Here is a 26,040-nt window from a genome sequence, read left to right on the forward strand (position 1 = left end):
TCATTACAACTTTGTCAGTTTTCCAGAATATGAGTCGAGGCAGTTTTTACAAATGACGTAAATGGAAATGTGTTTAGAAACGGCTAAACAATGTGGGCAACGTGCAAAAAATGCGATGTTACAGCTAAAAAGGAATTCACTCTTCTTCACATTACTATTTATACAGACTCTCCTTGGTTCTATTTCCATGGACTTTTTTCTTACTGTGTATAATTCTGCCTTTAAGAGACTGACTCAACATTCCTTGAATGTTTAAAATTTCTACTACTTTGCCTATTAGAATAGGAAATATCTCCTACCAAGGTGTACAGAATGGCTTACAAAAAAATCTAAATGACTTTGAAAAATTGCATTAAAATTGTCTGATGAGTGTGTGATAAATGTTCAGATGGGTAATCTTCTTAAGGTCATTTACAATTCATGGTCTCAGCTTTTTGGGAAATCAATGGCCTTCCTAGGACAAGTCATATTTATCCAAAAAGAGGCTGTCCAGATTAGCAAGAAAGAAAATTCAGTGGAGTCATAACAAGTAGACTTAAAATGGCAAAATGATACAAAGTAATAAAGGAATCAGCCTAAAGAAAGGTAAGCAGAATTTTAAATATCAGATAAGTATTTCCCAATGTATATTCCTTGATATCACAGTCCCTTACAAACTGAGAGAAAAATGGGTTTTGTCTTAAATAAACTTAAAAAATGCTAAGGATTCTCCTTCTTTTAAGAGATTTGCAATGTACATTAAGATATAAAAATACAGGAAAGGAAATCAACCTGCCTTTTGTACATGAAATTCCCAACCCTTTTTTGAAAATTTCAAAACACATATATTTCCACAGCAAGCAATTTGGTAATGCTTTAGTTGATAATTGTATTTAAGCAGCAAAACGTTATGTGTAAAAATGGCCCATCCAGAAAACACTACTAAGTTACTTAGGTTATGACCTAAAGGAATTTAAGATTGAAGAAACAGAAGGGAGCTGAGACCTTTCTCTAGATATTACTCATTAACTCAACAAACATTTATTGAGCATGAATAGTGCCGAACATAAGCTGCTGCTTCCAGGCAAGAGTACTGGAGTGGGTTGCCATTGCCTTCTCCTCGAACATAAGCTAGACACTGTATAAAGCTTTGACATTTTTAGGAAGTTGCTCCGAACCCCAGCCTTACATTTCCCCCCAAAAGACCTGGAATCTTTTTGAGAGCTACTTCTGTTACATAAATAAACTGCCGATTTCAACTCTAACGCAGTGATAGCCTTGGTTCACAAGCCCTGAGATTAGTAAAGTCACTTAATAAGCAAAAATTCTTAAATGATAATAACAAAAGCAAAAATAAGTGGAATTATATAAAAAATTATTTGCATAGCAAAGGAAACCATCAACTAAATGAAAGGCAACCTAAGAAAGTATTTACAAATCATGTATCTGGTAAAAGACAAATATCCACTAAATACAATGAACTCATAAAACTCAATAGCAAAAAAAATGTAATTAAAAAAATGAAAGCAACCTAAATGTCCACTGACAGATTAATAGATAAAGATGTGGTATACACACACACACACACACACACACACCTCAGAATACTACTCAGCCTAAGAATGAAAAAATGGCATTTGCAGCGGCACGAATGGTAGAGATTATCATACTAAGTGAATAAGTCAGACAGACAAATACGTGATATCACTTGCATGTAGGATCTAAAAATGATATAAATGAACTTAACTACTAAACAGAATAGACTCACAGACCTAGAAAACAAACTGATGGCTAGTAAACGGGAAAGTGGGATGAATGGAAGCATAAATTAGGAGTTTGGGATTAACATATACAAAACAGATAAACAAGGACCTACTATATAGCACAGGAAACTACATTCAATGTCTTGTAATACCCTGTAATAGGAAAGGATCTGAAAAAGAATATATACATATATATATATTTATCTGATGAACCATTTTCCTGTACACTTGAAACTAACACAACATTGTAAATCAACCATACTTCAATAAAAAAATAAATAAGAAAAGAAAAAGGTTAAAAATGAGTGGAAGGTCTGAACTGACATTTTCCCAAAGAAGACATACAAATCGCTAACAGGTTCATGCAAAGGTGCTCAATATCATTAACTCATCAGGGAAATGCAAAATAAAAATGAGATATTACTGTATACTCATTAGGGTGGCTATTATAAAAAATACTAGCGGTAACTAGTGTTGATGAGGATGTGGAAAAAAGAGAACTCTTGTGCACTGTTCGTGGGAATGTAAATTGGTACAACCGCTACAGAAAATATTATGGTGTTTCCTCAAAAAAACTAAAAAATGAACTACCATGTGATCCAGCAATGCCACTCCCAGGTAGAAGAAACTAGAAAGAGTAGCTCAAAAAGATACATTCCCCTCAAACTCCCGTGTTCATTGCAGCATTATTTACAATAGCCAAGATGTGAAAACAACCTCAGTGCCCATAGATGGGTGGATAATGGAAACTGGTATGTGAATGTGCCTGTGTATACAAGAACATTATTCAGCCATAAAAAAGAATGAAATCTCACCATTTGTGACCAGACAGATGCAGCTTGAGGCCATTATGCCAAGTGAAACAAGTCAGACAGAGAAAGACAAATACCGCATGATCATTCTTAAACTCAGTCAATCTATTTTTATATATAACCTCACAGCTTCAGAGAAAAGTGATTGCCAAAAGCAGGGGATATGAGAAATGAATGAACTAGTTTCAGTTTTGGTTCTGGCCCAGGTGGTGCTAGTAGTAAAGAACATCCCTGACAATGCAGGAGATGTAAGTGACATGGGTTTGAACACTGTGTCAGGAAGATCCCTTGGAGAAGACCATGGCAACCCACTTCAGTATTCTTGGGTGGGGAATCCCATGGACAGAGGAGCCTGGAGGGCTACAGTCCACGGGATCATAAAGAGTCAGACATGACTGAATGACTAACACTTTAACACTTTAGTTCAAATAAACTGAATTAGGGGAACAAACAAACAAACAAAATAAAACTCCTAGGGTTGGGGAATTTCTTTTAAGCAAGGGAAGCTGAAGTTGCATCACTTTTTCTCACATTCCATTGGTGAAATCTTTATCATGTAACGGTGGCTTTGCTGCAAGGAAGACTGGAAATGTATTCCAGGCTAGGCAGTCACATAAAAGATATGGCTCTATTGTTATTGAAGAAGAGAATGAACTTTCTTCTCACGGTCTATTTGCTCTCTTGTTCAGTTGCACAATCTTTTCTGATTCTTTGCAACCCTATGGACTGCAGCACTCCAGGCTTCCCTGTTCTTCACAATTTCCCAGAGTTCAAACTCATGTCCACCAAGTCACAGATGCCCTCCAACCATCTTATCTTCTGTTGCCCCCTTCTCTTGCCTTCAATCTTTCCTAGCATCAGGATCTTTTCCAATGAGTCGACTCTTTGCATCAGGTGGTCAAAGTATTGGAGTTTCAGCTTCAGCATCAGTTCTTCCAAGGAATATTCAGGGTTGATTTCCTTTAGGATTGACTAATTTGATCTCCTTGCAGTCCAAGGGACTCTCAAGAGTCTTCTCCAGCATTGCAGTTCGAAGGCAACAGTTCTTTGGTGCTCAGCCTTCCTGATGGTCCAACGTTCACAACCATACATGACTACTGGAAACACTATATGAACTTTTGTAGGCAAAGTAATGTCTCTGCTTTTTAATATGCTGTCTAGGCTGGTCATAGCTTTTCTTCCAAGGAGCAAGTGTCTCTTCATTTCATGGCTGCAGTCACCATCCACAGTGATTTTGGAGCCCAAGAAAATAAACTCTGTCACTGTTTCCATTGTTTCCCCATCTATCTGCCATGAAGTGATGGGACTGGATGCCGTGATCTTCATTTTTTGAATGTTGAGTTTTAAGCTGGCTTTTCACTGTCCTCTTTCACCTTCATCAAGAGGCTCTTTAGTTCCTCTTTCCTTTCTGCCATAAGGCTGGTGTCATCTGAATATCTGAGGTTATTGAAATACGGTCTATTTATCTATAAACAAAAAGTCACGTTGTCTGCTTCTTCCCTACCCACTATCCAATGTTGATGTGGAAACAGAATAACCATAATGAGACTCTTATTGGAAAAAGGAAGAATTATAAACACTAACAGTCATTGAGTCATAGTGATTGCTAAACACGTAGCAAGTAATGCAGACTTCCAATGTGGACAGCAGATTAAATTCCTAGAGAAGGACAGAGCACAGATTTTATCACTTACTGTGGCAATCATTTCATAATGTATATTAAGTCACTATGCTGTATACCTTAAAATTATACAGTATCATATATCAACTATATCTCAATAAATCTGAAATAAAAATTGATAAAAATAACTGAATGCTGATTATGTGAAAGATCTTTACAAAATTGAAGAGGGAACAAATGAGTGAATGTCCCAATTACTACTTCAAATGAGTAATGAAGCAATGGTGGTGAAAACATCTTGTTCTCAGTAATGAGCATGAGATATGGGATAACCCAAAGATGAGATACAGGCAATCATATGATGAATAATTTTTGATTTTTAGGTATATAGTGATGATTCAGATATTTAAATAGCTTTAAGACATTCAGCAGATCCACATGACTTTTAAAATTAAATGTCACCAATACTGCAAAACAATCTCATTATCAGGTGACATATTCTGACCAAAGGGCTCTTACTGGTCAATTCTTGGATAATTTGAAAAACAAATAACTAATTATAGTAATAGATTTTAACCACAGAATGAAAGAATCCATAAGCTGATATCAACAGAAGTAAATAAAGTCCTTTCTTAGAGTTCCAACTAATAAATGTGGTATAAATGACAAAATTAGAAAAAAATTTTTTTTTCCTGAAGTAAAAAGAAAACCTGAGGCATTATCCTAGAGTGGAGGAGACTGAGACATGACAACTAAATGCAAAAAGAGGTCCCTGAGCCAAAGTAAGAGCAGTAGAATGGCGAGCAAAACTTGAAACAACTCCTTTTCTTCTCCTGCACAGCCTGCTATTGAAACCACCAACACAATTTGAATGTCTAGAGCATTACTGTCTTATAGAACTTTATGCAATGATGAAAATGGTTATACCTATGCTTTCCAATACAACAGCCACTCGACTGCTGAAAGCTTGAAACATGACCAGACCAGTGTGACTGAGGAACTAAATTTCTAATTAATTTAATTTAAATTTAAATAGCCACACATGGCTATGGCTATCATTATCTTAAGCACAGATTTATATTAGTGTTAACTTCCTGATTTGATCATTGAGATTGTGTGACTTTCCTTATTTTTAGGAAATAAACTGAAATTTTTAGAGGTTGAAGGACATTATATGTGCAGCTTCAAGACGTTAAAAGAGTTTCAGAGAAAAGAGAGAATGCTAAAGCAAAATGCTAATATTTGGAGTAACTATGTGAAAGGCCTACATAACTCTCTATTATTTTTGCAATTTTCGGTAACTAATGTTACTTCAAGTTAAAAGCGAAAAGGATAAAATAGCTGCATAAAATCAATGTTGTTTCCACTAGAACTTATTTGTAAATATAAAATCAAGTTTTTATTAATGTCTATATTTTTCACTTAGTTTTTTAAACAGAAGTGTTCATATAACTCATTTTTTCATAAAATACAACTCTTCTATCACTCCATAAACAAACTATTTACTCCTTGACCCAAACCATATAATGTTATTTTAAACTTTTGTACTTAGCAGAGAAGAAAAGAGAGCAGAGCTCAGATTTCAGCCTGAGTACTCGAATATGAAAAGCAGCAAAGTTATTTAAAAGTTAAGGTCACTCAGGAGAACACAAATATCAGTTTTGGCATCTCTCTGAGGATGCAGGATATATACAGTCATTCCTTCTGAGTAAAACAGAGAGCCCTGTGAAGAGTGAGATTTAGTGGGTTCATCCTAGGGAAGATAACAAAAAAAAAGTTACTACAAATCCCCCCTTCTGCACTCAATCATATGTCAATGAAAAATAACAGAAAAGTTGCTGTATTGAAAACCTGTAAGATAAGGAAGAAGGGTAGCTGTATTAATTTGAAACCATATTTCTCTTTTTCTACATACTCCTTCATACACTTCCATCTAGTATAGGTTTCCATCATCACCACAGAAACTGTTTTCAGGACGATCATATGTGTACTTTTCACTCAATCCAAAGAATAATTTTCAGTCCTTAATGTATGGGTAATGTATGATAATACATATTATGATTTCTTTCTTGAGACATTCTTTTCTCCTTGATTGAATAGATATATTTTCCTGATTTTCTCACATCTCTACACTCTGCTTCCAGTATCGTTTGCATGCTCCCCTTTCTTTATTCATTTCTCAACTACTGTTGTCTCTCAAGCTTCTGTCCTATACTATCATCTCTTTTCATTATGCACATCCCTGGGTGATTTCATCCCACGTTTCTGGCTTCAGAAACCACATATTGTACAAAAGGGAGTGACTCCAAAGAACATCCTATACTAAGCCAGTCCCAAGGTCCATACTCATAAATGGACTCATGGGCATATCTAGTTTAATGTTTTTCAGGAACTTCTGACTCAATACATCAAATATTAAACTTACTATCTTAGATCTTTATGGCTACAGCCTTCCTGTAAACTGCTGTTCCTCTATTCCCTCCCTTAAAAAATGGCACCACCTTCTGCTCAAGACAGAATCTAGGAGTTATCCTCAATTTTTTCTTTTCCATTATCTTTACTTAAAGATTCAGCAGGTTTTGACCATTCTACCATGTAGGTTAGATTCTCATTATGTGAAGCGTTATGCACCACTAAAAGGATGAAGTCAATGTTATTGATCTGACATTGTTCTTTTTTTTAATGGAGGCATTTACAGCTCCCAGTAGCTTCTTGTACTTGAGAGAATGAAAGCCAGAGCGACAGGAAACACGCTGCTTCAGATGGCCTTGGGTTGGCTGAGGCAGGGAATGGGCAAGGCAGAAAGCCTGAAATAAAAAGACCAGAGTTTTTAAGTTTGAAATTTTTGGCTGTGGTTACTTTCCCATGAGACAAACTGGAATCAGCTAAACTGGAATCTGGAAATTTGAGAAAATTTTTTTTAAGAACTCATATATATTATTTATAAAATCTTCTATTTAACCTCTAAAATAAATAATGCGCTCCCAAAAACACACCAGCAGAAAGTGGATCTCAAACAGGTACATCCCATAGGAAAAGCATATTTTTTAACACGCACTTTACATGTGGTTTTAAACAAGGAACATCTAGACAGAAAAGCCAGGAACACAGAAGAAATGGAAAAGAGGATTCCTCCCAACAAACAACTAGGGAGAGAGGGGACAGGTGAGATTATTTTATGAGTGGGAAGTGGTTATGAATATCTGGGTGGTCTATTAGTCATTCACTGGGATATACTGGATGATCACAAACAGCTTAAAACAAAACACATTTACTGTCTGACAGTTTCTGTGGCCTAGGAATCCAGACATTTTTTTAAGGAGGCTCTCTTGCAAGGTTACTGGAGAAAGCAATGGCACCCCACTCCAGTATTCTTGCCTGGAAAATCCCATGGACGGAGGAACCTGGTGGGGTGTCATCAATGGGATCACACAGAGTCGGACACGACTGAAGCAACTTAGCAGCAGCAGCAGCAGCTTGCAAGGCTACAGTCAAAACGTTAGCTTAGGGCTAGGTTCTTATCTGGAGGCGTCATTCTGTTCCTTGAGACTGCAGGGCTGATCTTTTTATAATACCTGACCTAGTCCAAATGAATATTACAGAAAATTACTGTGACCACTCTACCCAAACTTAACTATGGAGCCTTGATTTCCATTCTGCCAGTCCATCAGAAGGCACCGTTTAATCCTGCAGAAGTGGTGTCAAAGAACACCAGCCGGGAGCCAGGACTTTCATCCCCACTGGCTGATGATGAGGCTCTACCCCTGGGATATCGGGCAAGGTCTTGTGGGGAGCTGGATTCCACACCTACGCGGCAGTAACGAGAAACTCTCCCTATTCCACAAGCCCCCAGGAGTCAATGGAAGACAACTGGGAAACCTTGAACTTCTATCCCCACCTGGAAGCAATGAGGCAATATATTTCTTCTGTTAGGCAGATATCAGAGGAAGCCAGCTGAAACAGTAGTTTTAAATAATACTCAGTCTCACACTATAATTCTGAACAAAGAAATGTTCAAGTTTCAACTGAAAGTTACTCATCATACAACGAACCAGGAAGAACTCAGACTGAATGAAAAAGATAATGATGCCAGTGCCCAGAAAAGACATATGTTAGAATTATCTGGCAAAGATTTTAAAGCAGATTTTTTAATGTTTCAAGGATTAAGAACACACACTAAACAAATGAAAACAGGAAAAGTCAGCAATCTTTGCAACCCCATGGATTGTAGCCCACTAGGCTCCTCTGTCCACAAAATTCTCCAGGCAAGAATACTGAAGTGGGTTGCCATTTCCTCCTCCAGGGGATCTTCCCAACCCAGGAATTAAACCCTGGTCTCCCACATTGCAGGTGGATTCTTTACCATTGGAGCCACCAGGGGGTATCGTGTAAAAAGAGTTGCAGGAAATTCTTTAAACGGAAAGAAAATGATAAAAGAAGAAATCTGGGCATATCAGGAAGAAAGACTGCAGTGAGAAAAAGATATGGTTAAAGAAAATACATTTTACTCTGAGTTTTCTAAATTGTATTTGATGGCTGAAGTAAAAATTATGACACTGAATACAGTATCTCATATTAAAAAACAGAGACATTACTTTGCCATCAAAGGTCCATCTAGTCAAGGCTATGGTTTTTCCAGTGGTCATGTATGGATGTGAAAGTTGGACTGTGAAGAAAGCTGAGCGCCAAAGAATTGATGTTTTTGAACTGTGGTGTTGGAGAAGACTCTTGAGAGTCCCTTGGACTGCAAGGAGATCCAACCAGTCCATTCTAAAGGAGATCAGTCCTGGGTGTTCTTTGGAAGGAATGATGCTAAAGCTGAAACTCCAGTACTTTGGCCACCTCATGTGAAGAGTTGACTCATTGGAAAAGACTGATGCTGGGAGGGATTGGGGGCAGGAGGAGAAGGGGACAACAGAGGATGAGATGGTTGGATGGCATCACTGACTCAATGGACGTGAGTTTGAGTGAACTCCGGGAGTTGGTGATGGACAGGGAGGCCTGGCGTGCTGCAATTCATGGGGTCGCAAAGAGTCGGACACACTGAGTGACTGAACTGAGACTGATACGGTATCTCTAAATGAATACTTAAGACAATTATAATATATTATAAATGGAGACAGTAAAAGAACATCAGGGAAGTAAGACTGCTACAATTCACTTGAACTGGTAATATGACAATACCAACAGACAACAATAAGGATGTGTATGTTATGTGTGTATACATATACAGCAATGCTTAAAAAGTTTAAACAAAGAGATACTCAAAAACACTAAAATCAAAACGGAATTCTAAAAATATTCAAGTGATCCAGAGGAAATCAGAAAAAAACAGAGAAATGAAAAACAGATTTAAGTTTAATGTTCATAATTATATTCAATGTAAATGGTCTCATTATTATCAATTAAAAGAGATGGGCAGAGAGGATTAAAAAACATGACTCAAGTATATGCTGTCTACAAGAAATTAAACTTCAAATAAATAATATAGTCAGGTTGAAAATGAAAGGATAGAAAAAGTTATATCTTGTAAACATAAATCAACAGAAAGCAGGAGTGGCTATATTAATATCAGATAAAATAATTTTCAGAAAATTACAAAGAGTGATACTGTATGGTATAAAAAGATCAGTCCATTAGCACAACAGAACAATCTGAAATGTTTATGCAGTGAACAACAGAGCTGCAATGTGTGAGGTAAAAACTGATAAAACTGAAAAAAGAAATAGACAGTCCAAATGATAGTTGGAGACTTCATCATCTCCCTCTCAACAAGGATAGAACAAGATCAGGACAGATATAAAATCTGAACAATACAATCAACTAACAGCATCTAATAAACATTTATGGAATTCTCCACCTGTGTCAGTAGAATATACATTCTATTCAAAGGTTCACAGAACATATGCCAAGGTAGACCACATTCTCGCCTGTAAAACAAACCTCAACAAATTTTAAAGAACTAAAATATCATAGAGTGTGTTCTCTGTCCATCAGAGAATCTAACTAGAAATCAATATCAGAAAAATCTTCAAACAATGCAAGCTACAAAACACACTTCTAAATAAGACAGATTAAAGACAAAGTCTCAAAACAAATTTTTAAAAGTACACTGAACTAAGTAAAAATAAAAATAAAAGCATATCAAAATATGCATGACACAGTGAAAGGAGTACTGAGAGGGGAATTTATACCATTAAATGTCATGTGAAAGGAAGAAAAGTCTCTTATCAACAGTCATGTTCTTACTTCAAGATCCTAGAAAAAGATAAAAATAAATCCAAATTAAGTGGAAGAATGGATATAATAAAGAGCAGAAATCAATGATATTCAAAGCAGAAAAAATAGAGAAAAATCAAAGAATGAGTTAGTTCTTCAAGAAAGAGTAATACAATTGACTAACTGCTAACAAAACTGACGAAGAAAAAGTAGAGAAGATATCAATATCAGGAATGAAAAAGTATCATCATTATAGATTATGTATATATCAAAAGGTTAAAAGGGAATATTACAAAGACTCCTGTACACATAAATTTGACAATTTATAGGATGCATTACCTCAAAAATTACTATCTATCAAAACTCACCAAAAATAAAATATAATTTCCATAGTCCAACATATCCATAATTCTGTTGGGTTGAATAAATCAATGATTGTTAAGGAAATTTAATTCATCTTCATCATCTTAAAAAACTCCCACTAAAAGAAATCTCAATGTCAGAATCCCATCAAATGTTTAAAGAAGAACTGATACAAATTCTGCACAATGTCTTTCAGAAAACAGAGGAGTATAGAACACTGTAATTCATTTTATGAAGTTAGTAATACCCTGATTCAGAAATAAAAGACAGTATAAAAAAACTATAGACAATATTTCTTATAAGTATAGATACAAAAATCCTTAACAAAATACTAGCAACTAAAATTCAGCACCATATAAAATTATTTTTTCATTATGACCAAGTAGGGTTTATTCCAAGGACACAGCCTGGTTCAATATTTGAGAAATCAATGCAGGACTTCATATTAACAAGGTAAAGAAAAATCACATGATAATATGAATCACACATAAATTTTGTACTTGACAAAATTCAACACCCACTTCATCATTTAAAATAAACTCATAAAAATGAGATTAGAGAAAGCGTCAATGTGATAGAGTTATCTACAAAAACCTACAGTTAATTTTACAACTAATGGTAAAACAATATGTTTTCTCCCTTAGATAGGAAATAAGGGAAGGATATCCTCTCTAAATCACTCCTTTTGAAAACAGTGCTAGAAGGTAATAGCCAGGGCAAAAAGGTAGAAAAAAGGAATGCACACAGATTGAAAAGAAAGTAAATTGACCCTATTTGCAGATGACATGATAATCTATCTAGAAAATCCCAGAGAATCCACAAAAAATTTCTAGAATTATAAATGAATTCAGCAAGGCTACAGGATACAAGAGAAATACACAAACTAATTATATTTCTATATACTGGCAATGATCAAGTAGACACCAAAATGCAAAAATACCATACCCTTTAAAATCATTCAAGAAAAATGAACTACTTAGTTATAAATCTAGTTAAGACATAGAACGTGTGTGTGTGTGTGGTCAGTCATGCCTGATTCTTTGGGACAATACTTAGATGCTAAAACTATAAAATGCTGATTAAAAAAAATAAAAAATTCTAAATAAATAAACATACTGTGTTCATTAACTGTAAGACTCAATGTAATAAAGATTTTAGTACTTGCCATACTAATATATTGGGTTGGCCAAAATTCAAACATTTTGGCCAACCCAATACAAGTTGAATTCAATTCCTATCAAAATCACAGCGAGAATTTTTGTAGATATAGACATGATTGCTGAAATATACGTGAAGTTAAAGGAGCCAGAAAATTAAAACAATTTTGAAAAAAATAGAGGAATAAAATGTCCAATTTTAAGACATTATATAGCTACGGTAATCAAGGTTTTATGATACTGGTGGAGGGCGTCCCTGGTGACTCAGATGGTAAAGAATCTGCCTGCAATGCAGGAGACCCTGTTTGATCCCCGGGTTGGGAAGATCCCCTGGTTGGGAAGATCCCCTGGAAAAGGGAACATCAACCCACTCCAGTGTTCTTGCCTGGAGAATCCCATGGACAGAGGAGCCTGGTGGGCTACAGTTCGTGAGGTCACAAAGAGTCAGAGAACACTGACTAACACACACACATGATACTGATGAAGGGATACCCATATAAATCAATGGAACCCAAAAAGAACTAAGAAGCACAGCTACACAAATGTGCTCAACTCATTTTCCTAAGGTGCAAAAGCAAATCAATGGAGCAAAGATGGTTTCAACAAACGGTGCTGGACTAATTTAGAATCCATTAACTCCTCGTCCCCACAAAAACAAAAAAACAAAAACCTGGACCTAAGTTTCACATCTTATACAAATATTACTTCAAAATTAGATATGGACTTAAGTGTAAAATGTAAAAGTATAAAACCTTAGTACTGTGACCGAAATCAGATTTATGTTGCTTTGGAAACAAACCACATGTTCTTTACTGTGTGAATGGTTACACAAACAGTGGTACATCCACACGATCAAATATTGTGTGCTATGCTCAGTCGTGTCTGACTCTGCGACTCCATGGGCTGCAGCCCGCCAGGCAAGAATACTGGAGGGGCTTGCTGTTTCCTTCTCCAGGGGATCTTCCTGAGCTAGGAATAGGACCAATGTCTCCTGCATTGGAAGGCGGACTCTTTACCACTGTGCCACTTGGGAAGTAGAGGTGAAATCCAGGTGAAGTCCAGGAAGTTCCCAGACTCCTGGGAAGTCTAACTATGAAATACTAGTTAGAAACAAAAAAGAAACAACTAGTGACACCTGCAACAACCTGAATGAGACTCCACAGAATTATGAGTGAAAAAAAGTCAGTCCCCAAAAGTTACACACAGTATGGTCCCATTTACATATTCTTGCAATGACTGTATTATAGAAATACAGAGGAGGCTAGTTGTTTTCAGGCTTAAAGATGTGGAAAGGAAGCAGACGTGGCTGTGTAAGCTTAACATGAGAAATGCTTGTGATGATGGAAATGTTCTGTATCTTGTTTGTTTTCTCATCAATGTCCTAGATGGGATACGATCTATACAGTTTTGCAATGTGACATATGAGGGCAACTGGGTGAAGGGTACATGGGAACTCTCTGTACTATTTTATAAAATTGTATGTAAATCTGTAATTTTCTCAAAAAAAAAAGTAACTTCAAAAAGGTAAAGGAAAAAACCAAACTGCCAAATAATTCTGCAAGATCTCTGTATTATATAAAATGATAATTTTATTGTTTATCTCTTGCATTCTCCATGTTAGGTAATTTGTTTTGATAGAAATAATCTGAATAAAATATTAATGTTGAATAACTATGGGATAGCTCCTTCCATTTCCCAAAATTGCAAATTCTTTCTTCATTTAAGACTGGCAACATGAAAAATGATATCTCATGTTCTTGTATGATAAACGATGTGTCTATTCATTTTGATATTTCAGACAGCTTGCCTACAAGAACATTTTGCCTCTTAAGAACCATCTTATAATGAACTTCTACAATATTAAATTTTTTTCCAGCAATACCTCATGACATGTTGATCCTAGTTAATCTTATAAGCATTCTCATCAGTGTCAAGAGAAACTACAAGTAGCCGTCTGTTAGAGACAGAAATCTTAAAAGTTTTCTATAAAAATAATTAGCTGGACACTTTTAGATTTCCAGTTTTTTTTTTTCAAAGAAAAAAATCAAATGCATACAAACATCATTTGCTAGCTGTGATCTTGACCAATTTATTTCCTACCTCTGAGTCTTAGTTTCTTCATATATACAATGGGATACTTCCTATGAAAAATGACAAAATAAACGGGGTGTGCTAAGTACAATAATATCTGACAGAACAGTCATTTAATAAGTTTCAACATTAACTGATAGTTCTAGGTTAAGGCATAACTAAAATAATCTAAGTAGAAATTACTTCATACTGCTCTTTAAAATCTTCTGAACCAAAGGCAGGTTCTTTTGGAAAACAGATTGTTAGTATTGTATCCACAAAGTGGCACAATTAAAACCATAAAAGGATATTTGAAAAGCTTTCTGCTGAAAACTATGAAATGATATCTGTGTTGCAAGATACTCCTGATGATGCTGAAGATCACTGACATAGTCAGCATGTAGTGAGGTACCAAGATTTTGAGCTCTCCATCTTCCCATAAATGTTTTGTGTTTTCCTTTTAGGCAAAGGGACTAAATGATACAATGATCACTTGGGCATGTACATAGGGCTTAAAAAAATCCCCTCATCTGTATAATGTTACTATTAGATGCTAATGGTAAGAAAAATACAAAATTGTTAAGAACAAGAAGCTTGAGAGTGAAAATGTACACATCTATATTTGCTCAGTTGTGTCCAACTCCTTGCAACCCTGTAGATGGTAGCACACCAGGCCCCTCTGTCCGTGGGATTTCCCAGACAAGAATACTGGAGTGGGTTGCCATTTCATTCTCCAGGGGAAATTCCTGACCCAGAGATCGAACCTGGGTTTCCTGAATTGCAGGCAGATTCTTTACTGTCTGAGCCACCAGGGAAGCGAAAATGTCTGGGTTTAAATCCAATCCCTACCACTTCTCAGCTGGAAGACTTTGGTCAATTTGTTCGTGTGCCTAAGATTGAATTTCCTCAACTACTAAAAGGGGCAAGCATAATACTACAATAAAATTCTTTGCACAATATTTTTCAGACATTAAAAACACAATAAATGTTAGCTATTACTAACAATACAAAATTGTCATGTGTAATACTCATCCTCATATTCATAATTTAGTTTTTAAAATACTTACAATTTTTATCCTACCTAGAATATTAGTCTGTTACCAAAATATAAGGAGTTTCATAAACATATGAATCTGTCTCCATAATAGACAAATAACTTTCGAAATCAAACTGTAATAAACAAACTACATTATGAAACACTTTAAAATTAGAAATTAGATCTCTAAATATTAAAACATTTGGGCATGGGAAGAAGAAATTAACTAAGAAATTCTATAATTGTAAGTAACAGCTGCACAGTCAATACTTAATCACTATATTGTGAGACAGTTCAGTAGTGGAAGACAGGATTAACATATTGCTTTAAAACATTCCATTACTTTCTGCATCTGTTTACTGATAATAAAAGACACAGCTGTTCTAAACGAAACACACTAACAGGTGTAAAGCGCCAATTTGGCATTTTACATAAAAGTTACTCATTATTTCCTTTTGGAAGACTCTAAAATTATACTCTAAGCATAGCTACCAATAACTTAAAGAATTTTTATACCAACTTGGATTAATCTAGTCATTGAGGAAAAGATACGCTTCTTTCTCCATGAATTCAAGATTATTTTTAAACAGTACACATCCTGAACTAATTATAATTACCCCAGATGTTTTCCATAAAAGTGGTCACACATCTGAATTGGGTTTCGTTAGCAACTGTTCTATATCAAATTTACTGCAAACAGCATCGAAATTATGAAGAAAGGCTGTATCGGATTCACTATGTTTAAGCTACAAATGATAATGAAGCTTGAGCTTATAATTTATTTTGACAAGTATTCTAGCTAATCTGCAGCCATATGTATTTAATCCAAGGCCACCACGAGGAAATTCAGTATTGTTTATAATAAGTTCTCCATAATCACATAAAACATGTGAAAAGTAACCAAAATTTGTGAATACTATAAAGGTAGCTATAGTTTTGCAATGTTGTTTTTAAATATCACAACCAACTTGAAATGTCCTAAGTAAAAGAGCCGATCCCATTCTAATAACTTAAATATATTTGATAACAAATTTTTAAATTTTATGTTATAACAGTGAATTTTTAATTATAAAATCAATGTCAATGATTAACATACTGGTGATTAGAAAGAACTCTGTGTAATATTTTAATTTGGCTATTATATTTAATATACAAAACTCAGAGAGGAAAAGTTAAGGAAGAATGTCAAAGGAGTCCAAAGCATTCCAGTAGCTTTCCTTTCTTTACTAAAATAAAGACATTTGTCAAATTAGCTTTAGAAAAAGAAGTTTGAAAAAGAGTCCTTGAAAATATGTCTGTATTTTGAGATATACATCTGAGGAGAAACCTACAAAATATATACATAATATTTAAGATTTTACAAGTCATTAAGCTCTTCCTGCAATAGTTCCTTTTCTTTGTTGGCTTCACTTCAGTTCAGTTCAGTCGCTCAGTGGAGTTTGACTCTGCAACCCCATGAATCCCAGCACGCCAGGCCCCCCTGTCCATCACCAACTCCTGGAGTTCACTCAGACTCACGTCCATCGAGTCAGTGATGCCATCCAGCCATCTCATCCTCTGTCATCCCCTTCTCCTCCTGTCCCCAATATCTCCCAGCATCAGAGTCTTTTCCAATGAGTCAACTCTTCGCATGAGGTGGCCAAAGTACTGGAGTTTCAGCTTCAGCATCATTCCTTCCAAAGAAATCCTAGGGCTGACCTCCTTCAGAATGGACTGGTTGGATCTCCTTGCAGTCCAAGGGACTCTCAAGAGTCTTCTCCAACACCACAGTTCAAACGCATCAATTCTTCGGCGCTCTGCCTTCCTCACAGTCCAACTCTCACATCCATACATGACTACTGCAAAAACCATAGCCTTGACTAGACGGACCTTTGTTGGCAAAGTAATGTCTCTGCTTTTGAATATGCTGTCTAGGTTGGTCATAACTTTTCTTCCAAGGAGTAAGTGTCTTTTAATTTCATAGCTGCAGTTACCATGTGCAGTGATTTTAGAGCCCCCCAAAATAACGTCTGACACTGTTTCCCCTGTTTCCCCATCTATTTCCCATGAAGTGATGGGACTGGATGCTTAGGCTTGTATAATTTTAAATTCAAATAAAACACTCTACAGCTTCGCAGTAAAGTAACCTCAGCCAGGTCATTCCGTCATAATAGTTTTTCTGGTCCCTCTGGAAACAAATTATGATCAATGAAAATACTATTAATTTGCTGTTTAACTTCTGAAAAAAAAATAAGCAATTTTTTACAACAAAAGAATGAAGAAAAAATATTAGTTTTATTGTGGAATCTAATAAAGCTAAACTCTGCCTATGATGTGGTAAAATGATAACATGTTACCTTAGAAAGAGAGATGTTCTGATTTGTAAAATAAATCAAAGTATATAGTCAATAATCCAAATCATGATACAGAAATTCATGTGTTATTTATATTCATGTGTTATTTATATGTTATATTTATATAAATTCATGTGTTATTTATAAACTCTGCCTATGATGTGGTAAAATGATGACATGTTACCTTAGAAAGATACCATGAGATGTTCTGATTTGTAAAATAAATCAAAGTATATAGTCAATAATCCAAATCATGATACAGAAATTCATGTGTTATTTATTATCTTATTCATAAGGTCCTTAGTTTTCATAACAAGAAGACAACCCACAGAATGAGAGGAAATATTTGCAAATGAAGTAGTGGAAACAGCTCATGCAGCTCTGTATCAAAAAAACAAACAGCCCAATCAAAAAATGAGCTGAAGATCTCAATAGACATTTTTCCAAAGAAGACTCACATTTTTAGATGGCTACAAAGCACATGAAAAGATGCTCAACATCACTAATTATTAGAGAAATGCAAATGAAGGACTACAATGAAGGACTTTCCTGGTGGTACAGTGGATATGATTCTGCCTGCCAATGCAGGGGTCTCGGGGTTTGATCTTTGGTCTGGGAAGATTTCACGAGCCCTGGAGCAACTAAGCTGATAAACCACAGCTACTGAGTCCGTGCTGTAGAGCCCATGAGCCACAACTACTGAGCCTACAATCTCTAGAGCCTGCACACTGCAACTTCTGAGCCTGAACTCCACAGCAAGAGAAGCCATTGCAATGAGAAGCCTGTGCACCACAATGAAGGGATGCCTCTGTGTGCCACAACTAGAGAAAGCCTGCAAGTAGCAATGATGCCTCAGTGCAACCGAAACTAACGTAAAAATAAAATCAATAAATAATTTAAAAAAAAACTACAATGAGGTATTTCCTTCACACTGGTCAGAATGGCCAACATCTAAAGACCTACAAACAATAAATTCTGGAAAAGGCTGGAGAGAAAAAAAAACCTCTTATATCGTTGGTGGGAATGTAAATTGGTTCAGCTACTATGGAGAACAGTATGAAGGTTCCTTAAAAAACTAAAAATAGAGCTACTACATGATCCAGCAATTCCACTCCTGGGCATATACCTGGAGAATACCATAATTCAAAAAGATACATGCACCCCAATGTTCCCTGCAATACTATTTACAATAGCCAGAACATGGAAGCAACCTAGATGCATACCAATGGATAATGAATAAAGATGGAAGGAAAGTTATGACCAAACTAGACAGCATATTCAAAAGCAGAGACATTACTTTGCCAACAAAGGTCCATCTAGTCAAGGCTATGGTTCTTCCAGTGGTCATGTATGGATGTGAGAGTTGGACTGTGAAGAAACCCGAGTGCCGAAGAATTGATGTTTTTGAATTGTGGTGTTGGAGAAGACTCTTGAGAGTCCCTTGGACTGCAAGGAGATCCAACCAGTCCATTCTGAAGGAGATCAGCCCTGGGATTTCTTTGGAAGGAATGATGCTAAAGCTGAAACTCCAGTACTTTGGCCACCTCATGTGAGGAGTTGTCTCATTGGAAAAGACTCTGATGCTGGGAAGGATTGGGGGCAGGACAGAGGATGAGATTGCTGGATGACATCACGGACTTGATGGACATGAGTTTGATTGAACTCCGGGTGTTGGTGATGGACAGGGAGGCCTGGTGTGCTGCAATTCATGGGTTTGCAAAGAGTCAGACACAACTGAGTGACTGAACTGAACTGAACTGAACATATATACAACAGAATATTATTCAGCCATGGAGATGAGTAAAATAATGCCATTTGGAGCAACACGGATGGACTGAGAGATTATCATACAGAGTAAGTCAGACAAATATCATATGATATCACTTAAATGTTGAATCTTAAAAAAATTGTACAAATAAACTTATTCACAAAACAGACCTACAGATGTAAAAAAAAAAAAAAAGAATCTTACGCTTATGGTGGGAGTGGAAAGAGTGGGAAGGATAAATTGGGAGATTGGGATTGACATATATACACTATTATATATAAAATAGATAAATAATAAGGGCTTGCTGTATAGCACAGGGAACACTACTCAAAATTGTGTAATGACCTACATGGGAAGGGAAAAAGGGAAAGTGAAAGTCGCTTAGTCGTGTCCAACTCTTTGGGACCCCATGGACTTCTCAGAATACTGGAGGGGGTAGCTGTTCCCTTCTCCAGGGGATCTTCCCAACCCAGGGATTGAACCCAGGTTTCCCACACTGCAGGCTATTCTTTACCAGCTGAGCCACTAGGGAAGTCCAAGAATACTGGATTGGGTAGCCTATCTCTTCTCCAGTAGATCTTCCAGACCCAGGAATTGAACCAAGGTCTCCTGCATTGCAGGCAGACTCTTTACCAACTGAGCTATCAGGGAAGCCCAACCTATATGGGAAAAGAATCTAAAAAGGAGTGGTTATATGTATATATATAACTCATTCATTTTGCTGTGTAGCAGAAACTAACACAACATTATAAATCAACTATACTCCAACGTGTGCCTGCGTGCATGGTAAGTTGCTTCAGTCATGTCCATTCTTGTGACCCTATGGACTGTAGCCTGCCAGGCTCCTCTGTCCAGGGGATTCTCCAGGCAAGAACACTGGAGTGGGTTTCCATGCCCTCCTCTAGGAGATCTTCTCGACCCAGGGATTGAAGCTGTATCTCTCACCATCTCCTGCATTGGCAGGCAGGTTCTTTATTACTAGTGCCATCTGGAAAATCCACAGTCCAATAATTTTTTTAAAAAAATAAAAAGAATAAATAGAACATCAGTGAGCTGTGGGACAACTTCAAGTGAAAATACATGTAACTGGATTCTTTGAAAGGGGAAGAAATGGACAAAAATAATTTGAAGAAATTACGACTAAAATTTTTCCAAATTCAGTAAAAACTTTAAATCAAAAACACTTTAGGAAGATGGCAATGACGACCCTGTATGCAAGACAGGGAAAGAGACACAGATGTGTATAACGGACTTTTGGACTCAGAGGGAGAGGGAGAGGGTGGGATGATTTGGGAGAATGACATTCTAACATGTATACTATCATGTGAATTGAATCGCCAGTCTATGTCTGACGCAGGATGCAGCATGCTTGGGGCTGGTGCATGGGGATGACCCAGAAAGATGTTATGGGGAGGGAGGTGGGAGGGGGGTTCATGTTTGGGAATGCATGTAAGAATTAAAGATTTTAAAATTTAAAAAATAAAAAACTAAAAATAAATTAAAAATAAAAAAATCAAAAAAAAAAAAAACAAAAACAAAAACACAACTTCAATAAACCCCAAGTGCAAACAATATGAAGAAAACAAAACAAAAAAAAACAAACCAAAAACTCAATGCTCTAAAGCAATTAATTCAATTCAAGGAAAAATAAGACAAAAAGGCAACCAAGAAGGACAAAATGACTTGTCAGTTGATTAAAGATAGCAGGAATGGCAGTTTAATGCCTTTAATGACCAGCCTTTAAAGAAATTGAAAGTGAAAGTGAAGTCGTGTCCCACTCTTTGTGACCCCATGGACTGTAGCCTACCAGGCTCCTCTGTCCATGGAATTTTCCAGGCAATACTACTGGAGTGGATCTTCCCAACCCAAGGATCGAACCCGGGTCTCCCACATTGTAGACAGACGCTTTACCGTCTGAGCCACCAAGGAAGTCCTAGAAAATGGTTATTTCTAATGATTAAAATATGCAGACGACACCACCCTTATAGCAGAAAGTGAAGAGGAGCTAAAAAGCCTCTTGATGAAAGTCAAAGAGGAGAGTGAAAAAGTTGGCTTAAAGCTCAACATTCAGAAAACAAAGATCATGGCATCTGGTCCCATCACTTCATGGGAAATAGATGGGGAAACAGTAGAAACAGTGTCAGACTTTATTTTGGGGGGCTCCAAAATCACTGCAGATGGTGACTGCAGCCATGAAATGAAAAGACGCTTACTCCTTGTAAGAAAAGTTACGACCAACCTAGATAGCATATTCAAAAGCAGAGACATTACTTTGGCGACTAAGGTCTGTCTAGTCAAGGCTATGGTTTTTCCTGTGGTCACGTATGGATGTGAGAGTTGGACTGTGAAGAAGGCTGAGCGCCGAAGAATTGATGTGTTTAAACTGTGGTGTTGGAGAAGACTCTTGAGGGTACCTTGGACTGCAAGGAGATACAACCAGTCCATTCTGAAGGAGATCAACCCTGGGATTTCTTTGGGAGGAATGATGCTAAAGCTGAAGCTCCAGTACTTTGGACATCTCATGCGAAGAACTGACTCATTGGAAAAGACTCTGATGCTGGGAGAGATTGGGGGCAGGAGGAGAAGGGGATGACTGAGGATGAGATGGCTGGATGGCCTCACTGACTCGATGGACGTGAGTCTGAGTGAACTCCGGGAGATGGCAATGGACAGGGAGGCCTGGCGTGCTGCGATTCATGGGGTCGTAAAGAGTCGGACACGACTGAGCGACTGAACTGAACTGAAAATAAAATAACTTTTAAAAAATGACATTGTATAAATAGTCAAATTTCTAGATTAAACTAAATTTAGTCAAATTTCTACATATTTCTTTTTTTTTTAAGATTTGAAAATATGAAGTTTTATTCATAGAAAACCCTCCCATTCCCAGAACTCTTAATTTAAACTTCAAACTTTATAAACCTCTGATGAAGTCATATTCAAATATCCAAGAATAAGTTATGGAAGCATATGATCTACGTAAGTACCACATGGCTTTAAAATCAAACTGAATTTTTACTAAGTCAGAACAAATCAGAATATCACTGGAATATTACTTTCACTACTGTCTCTCTGTTTTTCCCAATCTCTTTTTTTTTCAGTTTTTTATTTTTTAAATTTTAAAATCTTTAATTCTTACATGCGTTCCCAAACATGAACCCCCCTCCCACCTCCCTCCCCATAACATCTCTCTGGGTCATCCCCATGCACCAGCCCCAAGCATGCTGTATCCTGCGTCAGACATAGACTGGCGATTCAATTCACATGATAGTATACATGTTAGAATGTCATTCTCCCAAATCATCCCACCCTCTCCCTATCCCTCTGAGTCCAAAAGTCCATTATACACATCTGTGTCTCTTTCCCTGTCTTGCATACAGGGTCGTCATTGCCATCTTCCTAAATTCCATATATATGTGTTAGTATACTGTATTGGTGTTTTTCTTTCTGGCTTACTTCACTCTGTATAATCGGCTCCAGTTTCATCCATCTCATCAGAACTGATTCAAATGAATTCTTTTTAACGGCTGAGTAATACTCCATTGTGTATATGTACCACAGCTTTCTTATCCATTCATCTGCTGATGGACATCTAGGTTGTTTCTACTCGACTGTTTCTTGTATGTATGGGTATGGTCAGAATCATGAGATATTTGCATCAGTTCAGTTCGGTTCAGTCGCAGTCATGTCCTGTCAGCTGTCTTGTAAAACTTCAAAAATTGCAAAGTATTTACTGTTATTTCCTACAAACACAATGTGGCTATTCAGCTGTGGATTAATTAAAAAATCTAAGTGGTGTGTTTTCCTTCCACCTTATGTAACATTTCCTTAAGAGCTCTTCTTCCCATACATTTTCTAGTTTCATGATTCAAATAAAAGGTTTCATTAATATGTAAATCCATACCCAGTATTTCATAGGGAATTTTATTTAGAAAAGGTATATTAGAAGCTTAACTTAAATTCATGGAATGAATGTTACCTCTCCTTTACTTGAGATGCTAATAGTGCTTAAAAAGGAAATAGATATGGAGGTATGCTTACATCAGATTTCAGTTTTAAATAGTGATTAACAATAAAGAAAACCTGGTCATGCTTCAATTTTTACAATAAAGCAAGATAATCATAAATATGATAATGTATTACTAATGCATATTAACCCAAAGAAATTTCTATTTTATGTAGTAAATAAGTGAATTTTAAAGAATTCAAATTTTATTGTCAGAATAGATCTAAAAATCAGCTATTGAAAATCAAAAGGAATTTTCACAGTGTTCTACAATTGTAGTTTTATCAGGTTTTAGAAAAGCAAGGAAAAATTTAAACTCAAATGTCACATATTACAGACTAGAAGATCATCAGTGCATTATCTGGGGTGTTAAAGAGGAGGGTAGAGAGAGAAAGATGAGAGTGGTGATCAGGAGATTGAAAGAAAACAAATACAGACCTGGGGATATGCTTTTTTTTTTTTTTTAATCATCTCTGCAAACATTCCAAATTCTTATGACAGTGTAGTTGATTAGAAAAGTATAATTTGGCATGAAGTTGTTGGTTTAAATTCAAATTGGCTTGCCTAGGTCCACTTTCAGGAGAATACTCAAGTAAGTATATTACTGTGAATCAAGACTTTTGTCATACTATAAAGCCAAAATGTTAAGAACTGTAAGAAATACACTGCATCCAATGCTGATTAAGGCTGCAAATGTTATCGTTAACCTTGTTAAATTAGTTACTAAAAAACATTCTCTTATTTTCAGAGATTTCTTATATAAAAAGTAAGTAAGTAAGTAAGTAAAGTCGCTCAGTCGTGTCCGACTCTTTGCGACCCCATGGACTGTAGCCTATCAGGCTCCTCCGTCCATGGGACTTTCCAGGCAAGAGTGCTGGAGTGGATTGCCATTTTCTTCTCCAAGGGATCTTCCTGACCCAGGAATTGAACCTGGGTCTCCCGCATTGCAGGCAGACGCTTTACCATCTGAGCCACCAGGGAAGCATTAACATGGCTTATACGCAAAGAGTGCTTTCAATGTTTGTTCTAAAGTAACTGAAATATGTTTCATTTGCATATTAATTTATTTGACAATGTATCATAATTCAAATAAACAACTGCCCTATCCATTTCAAATGATAAATTCTTGAATCAATAAAATTTGGACCATAAGGCTAAATTCAGAATATGCCCAATTTCAGAATATATACACAGGAAGCTAATCCAAAAACAGAGCTAAAGTAAAACATATATTCTAGATATCTGACCTGTGTTACAGAAACCATTTTTATAACTGAAAAATACCTTAACAAATTCTAAATGTAAAATTATTATAATTATCACTACTGAAATCAGTATTTACTGATAAAGAGTTTGAGATACATGGAAAACAAAGTTAATTAACCATTAATAAAATATCAATTCAAATTTTTGTATATAAATACTACAGCTTACCATGTTGGTGTCGACTTCTTTGCTGAAAAATAAAAGATAATTCAGAAATCAAATGATGTTAAAACATTATAAGGACATGGGTTCATCTTTTAAAAGGCTTGGGAGAAAAAAAAAATCAATATTGACACATTTAATCTAAGCTATTCCTTATGATACCTACCATTATTGAGCATGAACTATATGTGAAATACTATCTATAACTCTGCACATGGATTATTTGTGATCTTTAAATCATCCCTACAAACTGGAATTTTCTAAATTTTATAAATAAGGTGACCATATAATTTACTGACAAAATTGCTACATTTCTGAGAATAAAGGCAGTGAGCATTATAACAATCATGCTAGGACAGGTTATAAATCATGATTGTTGTAGGAAAAGTATGGTACATAGTCACTATACAAATCAAGAAACTGCCTCAGAGAGGTGTATTTTAAAACTTAGTTTGAAACACAGTATAAGAGAGGATTCTAAGGTTTTTGTACAAATTGATAAGGTAATGCATGACTATGGTTCTGAATAATTATACAGTAATAATCATTACACTTCTCCAATGATTTATAGCACTTGCTTTTCACATTCTCACAGGTTAAATATGAGTCACCTATTTAATTACATTGATACCTGCTTAACCTCATGTTACACACACTGTTTCATGTACTGAAACCATATAATTATTACCTGGCCCCACCACTTCTACACCTGCTGTTGTTGCTTATTTGTTTTTTCCAGATTAAAGTTTAAATCTAGATAATCAAACTAGATAATCAAAACCAGATTGAGGAAATAAAAAGTCAAAGAGAAGAAAAAAGTTTTTAGAAACAAAAATAGAAACTGGCAAAATGTTGGTTAATTTAACAATTAACATGACACTAAGCTGTGGGTTAAAACACTGAAATAAATTTTCAGTAACTATAGTATGATACTGCTTTGTACATTCTGTGGGTTAAACTAAATTTGTCTTAATCAGGGAGAAAAAAGATGATTATTACCTTTGCTAAAAAATTTCACAGAACTAGAACAAATAATTTCAAGATTTGTATGGAAATACAAAAAACCTCGAATAGCCAAAGCAATCTTGAGAAAGAAGAATGGAACGGGAGGAATCAACTTGCCTGACTTCAGGCTCTACTACAAAGCCACAGTCATCAAGACAGTATGGTACTGGCACAAAGACAGACATATAGATCAATGGAACAAAATAGAAAGCCCAGAGATAAATCCACACACATATGGACACCTTATCTTTGACAAAGGAGGCAAGAATATACAATGGAGTAAAGACAATCTCTTTAACAAGTGGTGCTGGGAAAACTGGTCAACCACTTGTAAAAGAATGAAACTAGATCACTTTCTAACACCGCACACAAAAATAACTCAAAATGGATTAAAGATCTAAATATAAGATCAGAAACTATAAAACTCCTAGAGGAGAACATAGGCAAAACACTCTCAGACATAAATCACAGCAGGATCCT

The 26,040-nt window shown here is 36.0% G+C and overlaps 1 protein-coding gene across 5 annotated transcripts in view; it reads right to left on the minus strand.

Annotated features, from left to right (window-relative positions):
• The window catches only part of PMS1 (PMS1 homolog 1, mismatch repair system component), a 334,072-nt gene that overhangs the window by 119,496 nt on the left and 188,536 nt on the right, over positions 1 to 26,040 (minus strand). For 2 of the 5 annotated variants that reach the window (XM_069576894.1, XM_069576904.1), the window contains exon 15: positions 23,578 to 24,583. The gene's annotated coding sequence lies outside the window, so the exon portion shown is untranslated. Of the gene's footprint in view, positions 1 to 2,644; positions 4,214 to 6,236; positions 6,983 to 23,577; positions 24,584 to 26,040 lie in introns of those variants that run through there. The other 3 variants (XM_069576898.1, XM_069576895.1, XM_069576897.1) reach the window with 3 other exon arrangements.

This window comes from Ovis canadensis, chromosome 2 (genome assembly GCF_042477335.2).
Source record: "Ovis canadensis isolate MfBH-ARS-UI-01 breed Bighorn chromosome 2, ARS-UI_OviCan_v2, whole genome shotgun sequence".
NCBI lineage: Eukaryota > Metazoa > Chordata > Mammalia > Artiodactyla > Bovidae > Ovis > Ovis canadensis.